The 16,628-nt window shown below is 41.2% G+C and overlaps 1 long non-coding RNA gene across 1 annotated transcript in view; it reads left to right on the top strand.

The window, feature by feature from the left end:
- The first annotated feature begins 2,508 nt into the window (after positions 1-2,508).
- LOC134203727 (uncharacterized) overlaps positions 2,509-16,628 on the top strand; it is a 33,423-nt gene continuing 19,303 nt past the window's right edge. Inside the window, exons 1-2 of the long non-coding RNA XR_009977683.1 lie at positions 2,509-2,718; positions 9,914-10,037. This is a non-coding gene — a long non-coding RNA (uncharacterized LOC134203727). The remainder of the gene's footprint in view (positions 2,719-9,913; positions 10,038-16,628) is intronic.

Here is a 16,628-nt window from a genome sequence, read left to right as displayed (position 1 = left end):
GTTTGGCTCCGGCACAATAGAAAATTTTGGCTTCAGTTTGACAACCAAATCGATTCTATCCGCACCACCCAGGTTAAACCTAACTTCGGAAGTGGTGCGCTGTTTTCGTATCGCGAAGCGCTATTCAGCGCACCACTTCCGAAGTTAGGTTTAACGTACGGATTGTGAGAAAAATCCAACTTCGCTAGCACCCAATTTCGGGTTTCAACTGGATTGAGAATAGTTAATTGAACTGAAGCTGAACCTGCAGAAAATAATAATGAAAAATATGAAAAACATAAAAGACTGTGGCTAAACTTACGTACTTTCAATTACTATATTTTTCCACTAAAGATTTTCACCATTATGAAGCGTTTGGAATGCGAATTCGTCATTTTTTTCTTGGTGAACTCAGTTTTTCAATTTAGCCTTTTTATATTATTTTGAGTGACAGTTACTCAAATTCATAAATCTCAATCTCAAACGCTGAGTAGTTTGACGTCTCAGAAGAAGTTATGAATATGAGTTAAATCGACCCAAATTTGAGTTCAGCCGGACGAGCGTGCGGTTTGCTCAGTGGTTGTAAACAACAGAGACGATGATATTATATAGAGACACGCGGAGAGAATAAAAGCAATTCTGGCTTCACGGCCAGCAGACAAAAAATTTTGTGCGATCGGCAACATAAAAAAATGTGAGAACTTGAAGTGACTCTCAGTGTGAGCAGTTATTTCGTTTGCTCCAACTACATATTTTCTCTTGTTTAGCACCATTTCCTTATATTCAACAGTAAATATGATTAAATACCATATATAAATTTGCTATGAGAACTCTGAAAACATCTTCATTCACTGAACTTTTCAAACTTTTTTATAATTTCTATAATGTTGATTACAATACCTATCTTGCATTTAGTACCGATTGGTAATGTTTGTTTACTTTGCTCGTTTGGTACCGCGTTTGACGGTTCGTTTGGTACTTTCGGCTTCACTGTTTGCGGGTCTCTATCTAAAAATAACGTCTATGGTAAACAAGTGCAGCCCCGGCAGTGTCACATGAAAAAGCCTGTTGTCAGGTTCTCTCCACACGCGAAGTTCCCTCAATAAGCCTTTTCATGTGACTGCCGAGGCTGCACTTGTTAACAACCGCTGAACAGGCCTGCAAGTCCGAAGCTGTCACTTTCATAGAAGAACTGTCAGTTGACGATAAAATCAGCTGATTTTAAACGTCTCGTGAAAAGGCCTATTGACGAAGTTCGACAATGGGCCTTTTCACGAGACGTTTAAAAACAGCTGATTTTATCGTCAATTGACAGTTCTTCTATGAAAGTGACAGCTTCGGACTTGCAGGCCTGTTCAGCGGTTGTAAACAAGTGCAATGTCGGCAATGTCACATGAAAAGGCCTATAACGATGTGGCACCATTGGTGGCACACTCAACCAATTATGCACGTATATTTCACCTGAAACTTCAGGTAGACTTCCGAAATATCTGAACAGATACTTGAGCACATCGGCGAGTATGCGTGTACTCCTGATGAAGTTGAGAGATTTGCAGTTCCACGAACCGAGTTTCCAATCGCCAGTCCCTTTTTGTCGCAGTGGTCTTCACCGATCGTTCCGGTCCGTACTCTTGTTGATTGTTCGTTGTTTATGTCTTTTTAAAGGCTGGCTTGCAGGGCCTGACATCAAACCCCCTGAATTTCCGGAGGACCATTCCTCCTTATTCCCGATGGACCATGGTGCACAGTTTCACTTAGAGTCCCTCGCTGGCACTCGGACGATGATCAGCCGCCCCTAGCATGGAGAACAGACGCTGTTGTGAGCCGATCCTGACATGGAGAACAGACGCTCAGTAATATTTGCACCTCCGGAGAGGAGCAACCCCCCTCCCCTGTTAGCATACGACTATAGTTCCCACCAGGGTTGGTTACCCGATCTTCCCTAAGGTTGCTCGTATCCCGTCCAGCACCATGGGTAGGTAGGGATAGGAGTAAAGGCTAAGGACCGCGAGATGGGGTCTATTTAATTCCTTCGGGTACGCGAAGTACCAATGGTATGCCAACGATTTAATTTGCCTCTTCTTTTCATGCATTCATTGTGATCACCATTTAATTGAAAGAGAAACTAGCAACTACGAAATGTACAATCATGGTTATTAAAAATGCAATATTTGTCCTGAAAATCGAAGAAAATTAACAATATATGTGATGATCCTGTCCGGAAGGTCCAGATTTTTGGAAATGTGCATCGGTTTTTCAACATTATCATCGGCATTTCTCCTATTTGTCCTACCCACTACTTGGAACGTGGATGCGCCTCTGCAACCATCTATTAATGGATTTTAATAACTCAGCTGAATATTATTTGCCAATCTCTTGCCTATGTCTCATTTTTTTACAGAATGAGCATTCTTTTTGCTATAGACAATAGTCACTCAATATTACTCTCTTGGTTTTAAACGTTCTCAACTAAAGACAACTGCATGTTTTTGAGTATGCACTTTACTGTAAACCTAAGAGTGTGTTAGTGTTGTGGTTGTGCTTAAAAAGTACATTTGAATGTTCAGACGAGCATCGATATCATATCATATGATGATCTCGCAGTTTTGTATCCTTAATTTCTAATACCACTCGTCTAGTGGCAGTAAAATATTCTTAGACGTGAAGCTACCCGAAACATTGCATCATTAATCAATAGTAAGGATTTTTCGTTACAAGAAAATAATCGAGTGGAAGAAAGTGAGTTTCTCTGTTGAAATAAATTTATTAGGTTTTATCTGAGGACCTCACTGCATATAAACTGCAAAGACAAAGTGAATGAATGGATGTGTAATGAAAGTCATAAGATTGTTCCAGTAAATTTTAATCTGACAACCAAAAATACAATTTTGAAAATGGGTTGGTTGAAAAAATACGACGATTTTCGTGAACAGTTTCAGAAGGATGAAGTGTCACTGTACTGACAAAACACGTAGGGTATGCAACCGGGAAAAAGGGGACGTAATGAGAGTTTCATATAAATTTATTATGGAACCGACTACTGAGAGCCACGGTTGAAGAAATGTTCATTGCATGCAGTCTCGCATGCAGCCATCATGCAGCATCTATTGATGTGCGAGGAACACCATATGAAATTTACACTAACAGGAACCGTAAGGGAGGAGGTCTGACACGCGGTTTGTATCCATCTCCCAAGGAGCAATTTTATAGAAGAGAGTTTATTCTTGTTGCTCCTATGTTTTTATGTATATATAGGTATATATCTTTGACATTCAGAATACGTTATGTGTTTGTCGGTCGAATGTCCTTGCCAGACGGTAGTTTTGTGTTGCGGAATTTCGCGAGGAAAAACATTCCGTATGCGTGTGTTGTCATAACAAAAAATAATTTTGTTAGATCCGTTGCTCTCATTATTTACCTTTTTCTCTAGCTCTCATAAAATTCTCCCACTAATAGTTGTTGACTTGATATGGAGGATATCGTCATGGATCTCACGTTGCTTCTGTAAACTGTGCTATGATTTTTCGTATTTTTGAGATTTTTATTAAAACATTTTTATTAAATAGAGGCAATAAGCTCTATTTATTGACACAAAAAATAAGCAGAACAATTTCATGACTCAAAGATTTAAAATCTTCGAACTTTTAGTTTAAAGTTAAATTCTAATACTGAAACAGTGAGACCAGTTTTAATACAATAAGCTATGGAAAGGGGGCCCTCCTTAGCCGTGCGGTAAGACGCGCGGCTACAAAGCTACTTGAAGTCAAAACATTTGTTCTCGAGGTATCTCGAGGCACTTGGTGATCGTTTATTGATTGACCACGTGTCAGGAGCCAAACTGTACATCGAACAAGATGTGTTGTGATGTGCGCAGATTTAAGAAGCCGGTGCTGAATCACCTTTTTTACGGCTTTAGATAACTATGAAAGAATGCTGACGATAGGATGATAGCTTTTTAGAGAGGAAATATCCCTCCCGAATGGGGTTGAATTTTGCTGACTTCCAGGGCGATGGGAAGTAGCTGAGGCGGAGATGCTCGAAGAACTACGCACTCATGTTCTTGATTCTAAGGTTCAATTTAGGAAACCATTGGTACTTCTGTTTTTGGTACCTGATTTTTTGGTAGTATACCCGAATTCAGCGCTCGTTATGGGCGATTGGTTCATACGCAGTTAGTGCTAATAATCGGCAATTAACTTCTCCTGTGCGAAAGCTTGCAATTAGTTAAGATACATCGAGCCTTTTGTGTGTGTATGGCTTCCTTATGTCGAAAAATAGCTTGTCGATATTTCCGAAGTTGTGTTATCATGAATAAAACGAAATAAAAACAAAAACATTGTACGCCATATTGAATGTATGGTGGGTAGGTGTATTAGCCTTTCTCTTCAGTCCCCTGATATATATCGTTGGTTTTTGTGAGAACTCTAAATCCTTCGACGGCCCTTCTTAGCCTAGCGGTAAGATGCGCGGCTATAAGACCATGCTGAGGATGGGTGGATTCCCGGTGCCGGTCTAGACAATTTTTGGTTTGGAGGTTGTCTCGAATTCTCTGGGCATATAGAGGTACACGCAGCATAATGTCTTACGATTGAACCAAAAATATATATTGTTGATTTCAACAATCGGTCTATTGTTGAATAAAAAAGAATCGATTGTTGATTTTACAATATTTTCCTTTTAAATCAACAATATGATTATAATTTTAACAATAATCGTGTTTGTTATGAATTTGCTTAAATCATATTGAGCGTGTATTTTTAAGTGCGTATTTGAAAAAAAAACCTTGAGAGAAAAAATTAAAAAAAAGGAAATATAATTATGGCTATGATGTGGATTAAACAATTTATTGACTGTACACGTAAGTTCTAACAATTAAAATAATTTACAGAATATATTTATTTAACATTGGTTTATTTATAGCATTTTCAAAACGAAATTTGCACAAAAAACTTTATTCCGGACGATAACACTTGGGGGAGGAAATCCCTTCCGGTAACTGTCCGGTAACAAAACAGAAAATTATTCCAGGTAAATAAAAGTATAGTTTTGACTAAAGAATAATAGGAAACTTTTAACAAGTCCTCATTTCCATTTCTTTCAATGACAGTAATCAACAGGGTTAACCAGTAACCCAGTGGCAGTAGAAAAAGCAGCGGTTTTGATATGCCATATAATATAATATGAAATATGAAACTACTAACTGACTTAAAAATAAAATCAATCTCACCATTCATTTGTTTATTTTTACTTTTAATATCTGAACATAAAAAAGCAACGCCTTTTTATCATTATTCTTTCAACAATATTATATTGTTGAATCGATCGTTGTCATAATATTGAATCAACAATACAGTTACATTTATTTCAACAATAATATTGTTGATTCAACAATATTGCAACTCAATGTTATGATTGTAAAAACAACAATATTATGGATTAATTCAAAAACAAAATATTATTAGCCCTGAGTTAACAATATTTATTGTTGAATTTGACCCGGAATATTGTTGTTTCTACAATATATTTTTCTGCGTGTATCATCGTGTTAGCCTCATGATAAATATACGAATGTAAAAATGGTCTCTCAGCTTAGAAACCTCGCGATAAATAATTGTGGATGTGCTGAATGAACACTAAGCAACTTACGAACTTACGAAACTGAGCTTTGAGCTTTATTATTATTATTATTATTATTATTATAGAGTTTTGGCACTTCCTCAGCAAGCGTGCTGGGAATTTTCACCTACCCCGGGCAATCTGAATGCCAAAGGGGATTAGGCTCTGTGGATCTCATTCGCCGGTTGACTTAAAATCCTATAATAAACGTTTGCACCGGATGTATTAGTTATGGTGGTTCAGGAATCTTCTTACGATGTTGCAAGTTCCAAGAACCACTGTTTTTTGGATGCTATGGAGGTTATGAGATAGTTCCAGCTCTCCTAAGGATCTCAGAAGAGATTTCGGGACGATTCCGGTTGCTGAGATAACAACCGGAATTATACGCACGTCCTCCAGGTGCCACATCTGCTTCAACTCCTCCGCCAAGTCGTGGTACTTCGTTATCTTGTTGGAGAATGTTGTTTGGACATTATGGTCTAGTGGTACAGCAATGTCGATGAGGGTTACCCGCTTCATCCTTTTGTCGTAGACCACAATATCGGGCCGGTTGGCACGAATGAGGACATCCGTTATGATCTCGCGATCCCAGTACAGCTTCACGAAACTATTTTCCAGAACCGGACAGGCACATATTTGTAGTAGGCGACAAACTGGTTAACCAAGTTGTGCTTTAAAGCAAGCTGTTGGTGCACAATCTTGGCTACTTCGTTATGACGACCGAGATAGGCTGAATCAGCTAAGGCTGAACACCCGGACACGATATGTTCGATCGTCTCTCCTACTGAATTGCACTTCCTGCAGCGGTCCTCCACGTTTTCGTGCAATATATAGTGCCGATAGTTCTTCGTCGCAATTACCCGGTCCTGGATGGCTACCATGAATCCTTCTGTTTCCGAGAAGAGCTCACCCCGTAGCCACGTATTCGACGCCGCTTTGTCGATATATTCCAGCTCCAGTTGATGGGGGTGCGTCCCATGTAACTCCTTCTGCTTCCACGATGCGATCATCTCGTCGACAGATTTGATGTCGCAATTCAGCTGATAGTCCTCCTGCGCCAGATGCAGGGCACTGAATCCGTGGTCAGCTTCACACACAGCGCGATAGATTTCGTGGCGGTTCTGGCTTTCCACGAAGTATCTTCGCAACTGCTGGATCTGGGAAACACATAGTGTTTGTATATCGGTGACGCCTCTTCCTCCTACTGTACGTGGCAGGGTGACTCTCTCAATGGACGATTTTGGATGGCGCATGCGATGCTTAGTGAACGCCACTCGCACTGCTCGTTCTAACGCCTCCAAGTCAGTCTTGGTCCACTTCACCACCCCGAAACTGTATGTCAACAAGGGCACAGCAAACGTGTTTATCGCCTTCACCTTGTTGCCGGCCGACAAGAGGCTCTTCAAAATACCGTTGACACGATGCAAGAACTTTTCCAGCAGCTCTTTCTTGTCTTTTTTATTATTATTATTATTATTATTATTATTATTTATTCAGACTAAGGCCGAAGTGGCCTGTACGGTATATAAGAGTCTTCTCCATTCGGCTCGGTCCATGGCTACACGCCGCCAACCACGCAGTCTACGGAGGGTCCGCAAGACATCTTCCTCCTGATCGATCCACCTTGCCCGCTGCGCACCTCGCCTTCTTGTGCCCGTCGGATCGTGGTCGAGAACCATTTTCACCAGGTTACTGTCCGACATTCTGGTTTCATGCCCGGCCCACCGCAGTCGTCCGATTTTCGCGGTGTAAATGATGGATGGTTCTCCCAGCAGCTCATGCAACTCGTGGTTCATTCGCCTCCTCCACGTACCGTCCGCCATCTGCACCCCACCATAGATGGTACGCAGCACTTTCCTTTCGAAACTCCAAATGCGCGTTGGTTCTCCACGAGCATCGTCCAGGTCTCGTGTCCGTAGAGGACTACCGGTCTACCGGCAAAGTACGTACGATTTCCAGCCACTGTGCGTCTCCGAATTTCCCTGCTGGTATCATTTTCGGCAGTCACCAGTCAGCCCAAGTACACAAATTCTTCTACCACCTCGATTTCGTCACCACCGATGCAAACTCGCGGTGGGTGGCTCACATTGTCTTCTCTTGAGCCTCTTCCTATCATGTACTTCGTCTTCGACGTGTTGATGACTAGTCCGATCCGCTTAGCTTCCCACTTCAGTCTGATGTAGACTTCCTCCATCTTCTCAAAATTACGTGCCATAATATCTATGTCGTCGGCGAAGCCAAATAGCTGGACGGTCTTATTGAAAATTGTACCACTCGTGTTAATCTCTGCTCTTCGTATTACCCCTTCCAAAGCGATGTTGAATAGCAGACACGAAAGACCATCACCTTGCCGTAATCCTCTGCGGGTTTCGAAGGGACTCGAGAATGCCCCTGAAACTCGAACTACGCACATCACCCAATCCATCGTCGCTTTGATCAATCGTGTCAGTTTATCCGGAAATCCGTGTTCGTGCATTAGCTGCCATAGCTGGTCCCGATCGATTGTATCATATGCGGCTTTGAAGTCGATGAATAGATGATGTGTGGACACGTTGCACGGAGCGTTCGCCCATAAAAACCGCCTGGTACTACCCCACGAACTGCCTTGCAATTGGTGCTAGTCGTCGGCATAAAATTTGGGAGAGTATCTTGGGAGGTGGCGTTCAGCAATGTGATTGCGCGGTAGTTGCTACAATCCAAATTATCGCCCTTTTGTAGACGGGACAGCGACTTTCGTAGAAGGTAGCCGCTCGATGCCCGCTTTTCCACACTTTCTGTCCTGTTCAGCAAATCTCCTGCAACGCCACGACGTCGAAGTTGCGGAGATGTAATTCATCGTAGATCATCCTGTTATATTGTTCATAACACAGAGAAACAGACGTCTCACTCTACACATGTATCATCGTTCATCTTTTTAACGGTGAGTTCAATTTTTTGTAGGTGGTCGATCGGTCACCGATGGCGTTTCCATCGGTTTTGCTTGCACGGAGAAAAATATGTGGTAGAATCAACCTGATTCTGCTTCAAATCAACAATATTTTTGCATTGATTTATGAATAACAATATTTTTGGTTGATACAACCACAAATAGGGTTGAATCAACCATACGCGATAGTTGATTCAACTATCGGATATATTTGTTTCAACCATGCTTTTCAGCTGTCACTGTCAAATGTTACATCAGAAAACAACTATTTTTATGGTTGTTTTCACTTTCGAAAATGCTACGAAACTACTTTATCGACACTACGATGACATCAACAAAATAGGAAAATGTGACAGAAGCAGAATCGAACTAGTTACAAGGGGAGTAACAGTCATCCACCTTACCTCTGCTCCATACTTACTTCTTGTAGACAGAATGATTTATGTTGATCAGTTTCTACAGATTTTTCATATTACGAAATAGTTGCCAGAACAACGATATTATTATTGTTTCAATCATGCGATGCAGGATTGAAACAACAATAATGTTCAATTGAAAGAAGCAATGAATCATCGTTGAAACAACAATGTTGAAGATTGAAACAACAATATGCACGTAGTTTGGTGCAACAATCGAAATAGTTGTTTCAATCTTGCAAGATTCTTCTGCGTGTGTGTTTGACGTTTGCTCACTACCGCCACCTGGTTGCCGCTTGTCCACCTTCAGTGCTTTCAGCATTGGGGGGTAATGTTTTCGTGACGATGATTTTGATTGCATTTTGTTCTAAGTGAGACGTCTGTTTCTCTGTGTTCATAATTTATTGGTTTTCCAGGCGGCTTATTAAACCTCCTGTCTCGTCGGAGGGCCGTCGTGTCAGGGCTGTTTAGCGTCATACCTAACACCAGGGGCTTGTGCGCTTTCAGCAGCACACGGTCCCTTTGGTGGGGCTTACTTGCTGATACATGCAGCTTTTTATAGGAATTTAACAGGGCCCACTGTCAAACCCCACCACATCCTAGGCAAGCCTCACAACTCGCCGATGGCCTGGGAGGGATCGTCAAGCCCTTGGACATAGTCCCTGCTGCCCGCAAAGCTTTATCGCTTTATGGTACACGTTTAGAAATGGACTTTATGGTACACGGTTAGAAAAAAGTACATAATTTTAGGTACTTTTTTCTCTAGCATCTCCCTCCACTACGGATACACTTTTTAAACCACAGGGCCGCCATTACCGTGCGCGAACAGCTGGGTATAAACTATTTTTTGAAAAGTTTTGTTCAAGATTGTATTTTTGTCTGTTCCATGTGGTGTGAACCTCGTCATCAATGACAATGAAGGTAAAATTATTTATCCATATTCATATGATTTTTTTAATTTTTTTTACACTTACAGTTAATGCAATTTAGCACTGCCATCATTATCCCATCAGTCACGACAGCGTCAGCCTAAAATATGAATTCATGAGCAACACTGTCAAAGCAACTTTTTCCGAGCACATCAAGATACGGATACGTTGGTAAGTAAACAGTTTATTAGATTAAGTGTTGAGAAAAACCTAAAATAAAATCTTTAAAATCATGGGTGATTCAAATCAAGTGTAAGTTGAAACACATATGCAAACATTTGTATTTTCACAGATACTCATTGAGCATTGAGTATAGCTTTAAATTTACATCAAAACCTGTCTGGGAAAGTATTGTTTCTTTGCGCAAGGTGCGCCAAAAGAACTTCGCAAGGAACATCGTAAATTTGTAATGGGGTCTGGGATACTTACATTGAAAGTAATTAAAAGGCAGTCGAGCTTATAAAACAAGGTTCAGTTTATTGGCCCAGAACGTTTCTGCAGTATATCATACTCTACCACTAAAATTGGAATTGAAGTCCTGCGAAGCCCAAAGGTTGATGACCAACTAGTTATGTTCATAATGATTCGAAAAGCTCTTGGAGCTCAATAAGAGATCTTCGCGCCTTTATTGCCTGATTTTCTCAAAATTCCACGCGGTGAATGGTACTGGTACCGCCGCGCTTTCTGCAATCCGTTTACTAGATTCTTATGGGTGAACAGCATTGCGGTGTATCGTTTGGTGCGGCCGTACCTTTCGACAGTCATTCGCCGCGTGAAGTTTTGTGCAAGTACCCATTTGGGAACATTACAAACGCCGCGTAGTGTATCATATCCAGAAAATCTGACAATACTGGCCTAATAACCGGACACTGCCCGAGTAGATATTATTTGAAAAATGTTGGAGATGGGTGAATACTTTTCCAGACGATTTAGAAACGCTGTTAATTTCGTAAACAAGCGCTGCCAGCACTTGCCGTAGCATAAAATGTTGTAGCTTGTACATGAATTTGTAATTGATGACACTTTTTGATTATTTTGTCTATCCTTACTAAAATAAAAGTGCAGTACAAAAGTACAAAATACAATGCTTAGAGGTATTGTCTATCCGGAACAAAGTTAGAACGCTTTTTATACCGACGTTGGATTTTTCTACGGATACACAGGCAACTTTCTAAAAGCAATTCAATTAAAAACGGTAAGCAGTATACGGGGTTGGACTTTTCTTATACTGTGTTTTAAGTGTAATATTACACAATAAAATTTTGAATAGAAATATTGTGTTTATTATATAATAGAAGAAAAGTCCAACCCCGTACTGCTTACCGTTTTTAATTAAATTGCTTTTAGAATTTTTGAGAAGAGTTTTAAAAACTTCTTCGTATGGTTTCCCGTGGAGATTTTTTCGATTATCATCTTTCTGCTTCTTCTTCTTCTTCTTCATGCAACATCAAAGCGCCAATCGGATGAGTGTCGCCCCCCTCGCCTGCCCAAGTAACCAAAAGTTCCGTAAGAGCTGGGTGCTACGGATAGAGCCGCTTTTCTGCTCTCAAGCGAGTAGCGGGATATTTTGAAATCAATCCTTTAAGCAGATTTATTTTGCAGTTCTCCGGCTGTCAAACATTTCCCGCTCTTCGAATTTCTCTTTCCATGCTTCATGAAGGCGCACGAGTGCGCGAGACTCTACATGACTTTACGATAGTTTACATACATTCCTGCTCCAATCAGCTGCTGAATCTCGTGAAATCTCGTAACGAGTGCTTTTTAGTTGCATTCCTACTAATTATCCACTCGAAATATAATGTGAATATATTTGTTACAAAGAATGCAAAACTCAAACTAAGTTTTTTTTTTTCCCAAATAAAAACAATACTTCTCAATATAAGATCTAAAATGAACATAACCACAATCTTCAATGTTTGGCTCCGGCACAATAGAAAATTTTCGCTTCAGTTTGACAACCAAATCGATTTTATCCGCACCACCCAGCTTTAGAGTACGTTTTTCGCCTAAGAGCACCTCCACGGGAGTCCCCATCTGGGGCCCTATCGCTATTTCCGGGCCCTTTAGGCCCGATGCCCACGTAGCGTCTTTTAAACGCTGCGTGCACACGGCGTTAAAAGGACGCATGTGTGCATCGGGAAAAAGCAGTAACGCAGCGTCGCCGCACCGATGCACACCTGCGTTTTTTCAACGCCACGTGCACGCAGCGTTGAAAAAACGTTACGTGGGCATCGGCCCTTATAGGGACCCACTTTTACACCGGAGGTATCTAAACGGGAATGTAAAATAAGAACGCAACTCATAATTAGCCGTGAGTTTCTAAATTTAGCGCCCCATACTGGGTTGCTAAATTTCCATACAGGGTTGCTATTTTGTGAAACGTCACTTTGGTATTGATAAAAAATTGCAGAATTTTTTTTCTTTTCAGAACAATTTCGACGTAAATTAAATAAGCAAGGAAGCTATTATTTTTTTGGATTTAGTGCCCCAGTTCAACTTCGCGACGTAATTACAGTAATTAATCAACTATAATGAGAAGCGTTTCGCACCAGCGCCCGCTAGAGCCCGAAATATTCATAGACTTTTCGCGAATGAAAATTCTACTGTTTTAATATTTTGCAAGTTAATTCGAGGAGGTCTTCCAGGATTCCCTCAGAAAATTCCTTTTGAAATTATTCTGTATGTCCTTCAAGTAGAAGTAGCTCCTCCAGAAATCTCCAGAAAGTTTTTTGCTGTAGTTCGTTTAAAAATTGTTGTATTGGAAATTCATCTAGGATCCCTAGAAGATTTTTCCGGGAGTTCCCCAGCAATCTTTGTGTTCTTTCAAGAATCTTTAGCAGTTCTCCCAGAATAGTTTCAGGCTTTCTTCCAGATTCTTTCGGGATTTTTTTTTTGTATTGGAATTGCCCTATAATTTTTTTGTGATTCGTTTCAAAACATAGTTTTTTTCCGGATGCTGTTACAAATGTTTTCCTTCAAAAACTCTGGAAGAATACGCGCAGGATTTTGTCAAGAGATTCCTGTAGGAAAACTGGAAATTTCAGAAGGACTTTCTTCGACTGGAAGTATAAATTCCCGAAGGAAATTTCCAGGATGAAGGAAATCCAGAAGGAATAGTGGTGAAAAAATTTACTATGACGGATCTCCAGTTAGCCTTGCGAGCAAAAGCGTAGAATTGCCCTCCGGAGATGACGAGCTCTATTCTCGATTTGACCAAGGATGTTTTCGAAGGGGGCTACTTGGGCATAATTGTTACACAAAATACATACTCAAACAATGGCGGGCACAGGAAAGCTTACAATTAATAACTGAGGAAATGCTAATAGAATACTTTCCCCAGCAGTGTTCTATAATAGAACTTCATGTTTCTCAAATTTTCAATTAAATTAAATCATCATGTTGGCGCCAAGAAAGGCGCCTTAATTGCAAAGTGGATTGATCCGTAGATAAAATGACGCATTCATAAACCAAAACAATTGGAAAATATTTGAATCTCGTGATTCAATCGTGAATCAAATCTGCAGAAAATAGAACGGAGCGTTATACCAGTTTTATTTTTTTGTCATTTGACTGGTATAAAAAATGAATCTAGAACAGCTGCTGGAAAAATTAATGTTTCAGATTCATATTCAAACTGACAGCCCCGTATTTGACGCCTCGCAATCAGCGCACTGTTTTTGAAATGTTTCGTAAAGATTATAATAAAACACGAATACAAATATTTACTAGATACCTCTTTCTTGTCCTGATAAGTTTAGCATCCCCTTCCGGCGTTAGTTGAGTCTTGCGTAAATTTCGGTTCTGTACTACTGTTCCGCCCTCCTTAGCCGTGCGGTAAGATGCGCGGCTACAAAGCAAGACCATGCTGAGGGTGGCTGGGTTCGATTCCCGGTGCCGGTCTAGACAATTTTCGGATTGGAAATTGTCTCGACTTCCCTGGGCATAAAGTATCATCGTGTTAGCCTCATGATATACGAATGCAGAAATGGTAACTTGGCTTAGAAACCTCGCAGTTAATAACTGTGGAAGTGCTTAATGAACACTAAGCTGCGAGGCGGCAATGTCCCAGTGGGGGATGCAATGCCAACGAAGAAGAAGACTACTGTTCCGAGAACAAAAAGGCGGTTTTCTTCCGAAATCTTTTTAGCTGACGCAAACTCTCGATTGGTGCGAAATAGCTTAAAGCTGAAATTTATTGAATATCAAGTAAAGTAACAATGTGGAGAAAACATTCTACTTACAAATTTCGGTAACAGGTCGTACAATTAAATTCAAGTAGACTCTGCTTATCTTGCTACGATTATCTGTGATATTAGATTTAGGTTATGTTCAAGAAATTCTAGTCTAGTCATTTAAGGTAACTCACTGTGATACAAGTTGTGATAAATCTAGTTTTAAGTTGCACAATATTGCTCGCTACTGTAATTCAACTTTAGATCTATTTTAAATGGAAGGAGTAAGAATTATTTATTTTAAATGAAAAGAATTTTGCTCCTAAACCCACAATTCAACTCCATGCACATCTTTAGAACGGGAAATAATGCCTACACGTAAAAAAATTTAATGTTATATATTATTAGGATTTCTAATACTTTTTTGCCAAAGCAGGCGCTTAATGATATGTATAAGAAAAAACTTATACATCGCATTAGTCACATACATTCCGAAACTTATACTTTTCATTAACTTATGAATGTTATTAACTTTTTGATATGGGATCATTCATTAGGTGGCATAATGAAGAGTATAAGTATTTTCGAATGGTTTTTTGCCATAACATATAAGGTTATTTTTTTACGTGTATAATGCCGATGACATCCCACGTCATCGTTGAGGACGTCAACGTATGACGTTCCAGCCTGTTGGGCTGCGTTTACACAGTTAGGCCGGGCTCAACCGTGCTGGCAGCAACATCCTCCCCCCGTAACACTGGCCACCGGTCCCAGTTTTACTATCCGGCTCAACTTCCAACACGACTAACTTTGACACCGGTCTACGCCACAACCCCCTAGCAGTCTGTACAATAGCTTACCGAACTCGACCATCTTCTGCAGTCATGACCTCTTTGACTCGTCCGCGCAGCCAGCCGTTCCGTCGGGTGCCGTCAATTATTAAGACTAAATCGCCAACAGTAAGGGGATTTGCTTCTCCGAAGCACTTCGTTCGCTTAGTGAGTATAGGGAGGTATTCCCGTACCCAACGTTTCCAAAACGTGTCCAGTTGATGTTGTACAGTAGACGTTCGATAACTGCAAGTCATTTAACTGCAATGCTTTTTAACTGCAATTCGATAGTTGCAACAGTTTTGCAGTTATCGGACCGCTAAACTTCAAACTGATGTCAAACTCAATGACAGCTGCATTGCGTGCATGCATGCACTTTTATTGCATCTGACGTCGATTGACAACCGTTTGACGTCAAGAATGCGTTGCAGTTATCGAACGGCATTCGTTAACTGAAAAGTAAACATTTTGCAGTTATCGAACGGCTACTGTATTTTATACCAGGAATTCTTCACCGCCAAAGCAGGATCAATGAACGTAACAGCCGGCTGACGAACTCCTGTAGAGCTACCAAGAAGGAAGTGATTCGGCGTAAGGGCTTCACTTTCAGCAGCATCGATGGGTAAGTATGTGAGTGGTCGGCTGTTGACAATACTCTCAGACTCGACAACTAATGTCTCCAATCCTTCATCATCCAATTTCCGATCGTTGTTATATGCAGCTTCCATAGCCGCTTTAATGGACCGCACCATCCTTTCCCATGCGCCACCCATGTGAGGTGCTGCTGGAGGAATGAAATTCCACCTTGTAGCTTCGTTGGTGAATGTCGCGGCCAGTTCGTTCTCCAGTTCTTCCTGTAACAAACGTTTCGCACCTTGAAAGTTGGTGCCGTTATCGGTATAGATTTCTGCCGGCGCTCCTCGGCGACAGACGAAACGGCGAATACACTTGATGCACGACGGTGTAGATAGACTATAAGCCACCTCCACATGGACGGCTCGAGTAGTGAGGCAAGTGAATAGGCAAATCCAGCGTTTAGCAGCACTCCTTCCCACTTTTACTAGCAGCGGCCCAAAGAAGTCTATGCCAGTGTAGGTAAACGGTCGACTAAATGATGACAATCGGGCCACAGGAAGCGGGGCCATTCGAGGAACTTTCGGATACGCTTTCCTGACTTTGCACCACTGACAAGCAGCCGAAACTTGCTTGACCACCGTCCTTAATCGGGGAATGTAGTATGATTGCCGAATTTCGTTCACCACCGTTTCTGAGTTTCCATGTCGACAAGCTCGATGGAAGTCGTGTACCACCAGTTTTGTTACTGGGTGCTTTCTTGGAAGAATCATCGGGAACTTGGTATCAAACGCTGCATGCGGTGCAGCTCCGATTCTCCCATCGATCCGCAGCACTCCGTGTTCATCTATCATCGGCGTTGACTGAAATTCCTGCCACTGCACTATCCGTATAATTGAGTTTTTCGCATTTCTCAGTTCGTCCTGACTAAGGAATAATAATTCTGGTTTCTCGCTGGTTCGTCTACGCCGACAATTGTCCACAAAACGATGTACGTACGCTACTGCTCCTAGGAGTCGCCTCCACTTTGAAAACCGGGTAAATTCCACAACGCCTTCCGGAGTGATCGCAGCTTAGATCACAAAGCAATTCCGCAGTTCTTCGGTAGGTTTTGTCAACGTTTTTACTTGCTCCGGCCAGTCCTTTTCTGGTAACTGCAGAAACTCAGGGCCTTTGAACCACTCGTC

The sequence above is a fragment of the Armigeres subalbatus genome, unplaced genomic scaffold, assembly GCF_024139115.2.
Source record: "Armigeres subalbatus isolate Guangzhou_Male unplaced genomic scaffold, GZ_Asu_2 Contig2073, whole genome shotgun sequence".
Classification (NCBI taxonomy): Eukaryota; Metazoa; Arthropoda; class Insecta; order Diptera; family Culicidae; genus Armigeres; species Armigeres subalbatus.
This window is presented reverse-complemented; position numbering and strand designations above follow the sequence as displayed.